The following is a 3643-nucleotide window of genomic DNA, read 5'->3' on the forward strand; positions in this document are numbered from 1 at the left end:
AAGGGTACTTTATTGTGGAGAGAATGGACCAAAAGGGGATGGAAAAAAGGAACACTCCTAGCCACGTCCCCTATCCTAAGCAGGGGTCTGAGATGAAGCCGGTCCTGATGAGAGCTTGGGAGAAGCTAACGGGGTTCCTAGTGGCATTGGGGACAGAACAGATAGGCCCAGGAGTAGGATTTTGTTCTTTTAGCACCAGGAACTAACTTCCCAAAGATAGACCTGGGGACAGGATATAATGTGTGTTACTTTTGCTGCCACCTGAGTAGTCTGAGGGGCTGGCAGCAGGTGACTTCCTGAAGCTGATCACCTGAATGCGATTTCAAAGCAAACCTCATTCCCCACCCTAGCCCCTGTAAACATGAGAACAGGTCTGTGTCCTCCAAGCCCCTTCAGGACAGAATGAGGGTCCGAGATGTGTGGCTGGGCCCAGGAGCTGCCGGGCTTTCTCTTGCATGAAGAGCTGGTCTTTGGTGCCCCCACAGGCCACCATCTTCCAGGCGCTGGTCATAGGGGCAGGGGCTGGAATATGGCTCCGGGGCTTCTGGGTGGCCACCACTTTCTCAGGTTTGGCCTGCAGGTACCCCTGGTTGAGCAGGTTGTTATCCTCTTTGATACCTGGCAGGGTGAAGCTAGAGGAGCTGGATGGGACACTTGTTGGCAAGGACAGAGTTTTGAGAAGTGTAGACATCAGCTTCCCATCTTCATCCACAATGTCAAGAGCCAGAGACTTTCGAACTTTCTTTATAGGGCTTCGCCGCAGCCCAGGCTTTCTTTTCTGCTTCTCAGGCCTCACATCATCCTCAATAATGAGCTCAATGCCAGCCTCAGAACGTAGTACTTCCTTCAAGTCCTCTTCCAGGTGTGGAGTCTGTGGCAGGGGCTTCAGTGGTCCGTACTTCTCCAGGGCATTCTTGAACGGGGTTGGCGTGTGGGGAGTGTTGTCCATGGAGTACTTCTGATCTGGGGTTACAAACGATGGATACTTCTGATGCAGGGGTGTCTTATCCCGGTGGAAGGGTGTGGTGACCACCACCTTCTGGCTGCACAGTGGAGTGGACGTCAGTGAAGGGCTCTCTAGCTCCAGGGTATCCTGCTTGTTCCAGAAGTTCAGAAACTGGGAAGGAGAGAACGGAAGGGTTTTGACAGGTGTGCTCTTCGGGGTAAGACTGTTACAAGAGTCCAGGAAGGACAGGCTGGCACTGTTTTCTGTGACAGGTGACAGGGCCACACGCCGTTTCTTCTGTCGCTTGAGCACTGAAGGTGGTGTGCCAATGCCTGAGCCCCCAACCTCAGTGCTCGGGGAAATGGGGATCAGCTCCCCCCCGGCTGCTCCGGCTCAGGTCTGAAATAGTGTGGCCATCGAGTGGATACTCAGTCATGCTGGGCCCTGGTGTGGCAGTCTCGTGGGATGAAAGTGCCTGTTCCTGCTGCTGTGATGTCTGGGGTTGCACTGGACTGCTGTTGACACTGCCCTCAGCAGATGGTTCTTCAGGAAGATCAAATTTACTCAAGTCACACCAAGCATCAGGGTCCGACTCAATCAAGTCCAGGGCTTCCGAGAGGCTGGACCCCACAGCAGGGATGAGGAGGTTTGCCACCTCCACCACCCATTTGTAGGGCAGGCTCGTTTCTGACGAGGGGGAGTCCTCTTGATATTCACGCTTGAGGGGCTCCAGGGGCTCTGGGGTGTGCACTTCGCCCAGATCAGCAGGCACAGGCTCATGTTCCTGTTTAGCATAAGCAGCAGCTGCTGCAGCCTCCTCCTCACTGCTCTCCTCCTCCTTCACAGCAGAGGGCGCCAGCGGCCAGCCAGCCATAAGACTTCCCTGGCCTTCCATGGGCTGGGCACTCTGGTGACGGTCCTTGTCCTCAAGTTCCAAAAGCAGGTAGACAGGTTTGCAGTCTCTGGACTCGTTTGGGAAGCCTCGTGTGTCTACTTTCCTCTTGATGGTGGAGTTCCAGTGATTCTTCACAGCATTGTCCGTCCTGCCTGGCAGCATCTTGGCGATCTCAGCCCAGCGGTTGCCCAGCAGTTTATGGGCCTCGCAGATTATGCAATCTTCCTCCTCGGTCCAGCAGGACTTCTTCACCTCAGGGTTGAGGTGATTGTGCCAGCGCTCGCGGCACTGCTTCCCCAGCCGGCCCTTCAGGTGTTTGGCAATTAGCGTCCACTGTTTTGTGCCATACTTCTTGACCAGCTCAATGACCTTCTGATCTTCCTCTTTGTCCATGGTCCCTTAACAAGGTCTGGATTCAAAACCCTCAACCAACGGTACTGGCATTGCTGGTCTGTGCGGTTAGGGAAGTGGCTGGCCAGGAACTACCAGTCTTGCTGTCCAAACTGCCTCACCAGGGCCCTCAGTTGCTCATCCTCCTCGTGGGTCCATTTGACCTTGCACTTGTTGTCCCTCTGCTCCAGGAGGTCTGAGTCCGTGTCCTGGTAGTGTAACTCATCCAGCTCCTCACAGCGCGTTGGCCGAGACATCCCCCCCCCCCACCCCGACCCTGGCCGCGCCCTCACGCCCGCCGGCCGAGCCCGGAGCGGGAGCCTGGCCGGGGTCAGGACTCGGGCTGCTCCGGCTGCTCCCGGCCCCAGGCGGCGCTCTGAGGCGTCTGCGTGGCTGCAGGTCTTGTGGCGTGCTCTCAGGAACTGCAGCTGCCTCAGGAGTGCACAGAACCACTTTCCTATCTCCCGCCAAGAGCGCCGGCGCCCACAATAGCTATATTTTAATGTAAAGTACAGAATCTGATAGTTGTTCAGTCCCTAGAGTTAGATATCTCAGCTGGTCTTCAGTATATGTGAAATCCCAAAGAAAATGTTTCTAATGCTATTGATGGAATGCTTCATCTATATGATAGATGAACTTGCCAGCAAGCATAAGAGCAAGCAGGCTAAAAATGAGATGCCTCCTTTTTTTTTTTTTGGTTTTTTAAATTGTTTTATTTTTATTTTTTTCCGTTTATTTATTTTTTAAAGATTTCTGTCTCTTCCCTGCCACCACCTCCCATTTCCCTCCCCCTCCCTCAATCAAGTTCCCCTCCCTTGTCAGCCCATAGAGCTATCAGGGTTCCCTGCCCAGTGGGAAGTTCAAGGACCACCCACCTCCATGCAGGTCTAGTAAGGTGAGCATCCAAACTGCCTAGGCTCCCACAAAGCCAGTACGTGCAGTAGGATCAAAAACCCACTGCCAATGTTTTTGAGTTCTCAGTAGTCCTCATTGTCCGCTACGTTCAGCAAGTCCGGTTTTATCCCAGGCTTTTTCAGACCCAGGCCAGCTGGCCTTGGTGAGTTCCCGATAGAACATCCACATTGTCTCAGTGTGTGGGTGCACCCCTCGCGGTCCTGAGTTCATGCTTATACTCTCTCTCCTTCTGCTCCTGATTTGGACCTTGAGATTTCTGTCCGGTGCTCCAAAGTGGGTCTCTGTCTCTGTCTCCTTTCATCGCCTGATGAAGGTTGATATTCAGGAGGATGCCTATATGTTTTTCTTTGAGTTCTCCTTATTTAGCTTCTCTAGGATCACTAATTATAGGCTCAATGTCCTTTGTTTATGGCTAGAAACCAAATATGAGTGAGTACATCCCATGTTCCTCTTTTTGGGTCTGGCTTACCTCACTCAGGATAGTGTTTTCTATTTCC

General features: G+C 53.1%; 1 pseudogene; it reads right to left on the minus strand.

Annotated features, from left to right (window-relative positions):
* Positions 1-392: 392 nt before the first annotated feature.
* On the minus strand, positions 393-2680 carry LOC142851237 (myb-related protein B pseudogene; annotated as a pseudogene).
* Positions 2681-3643: the final 963 nt, after the last annotated feature.

This window comes from Microtus pennsylvanicus, chromosome 5 (genome assembly GCF_037038515.1).
Source record: "Microtus pennsylvanicus isolate mMicPen1 chromosome 5, mMicPen1.hap1, whole genome shotgun sequence".
Classification (NCBI taxonomy): domain Eukaryota; kingdom Metazoa; phylum Chordata; class Mammalia; order Rodentia; family Cricetidae; genus Microtus; species Microtus pennsylvanicus.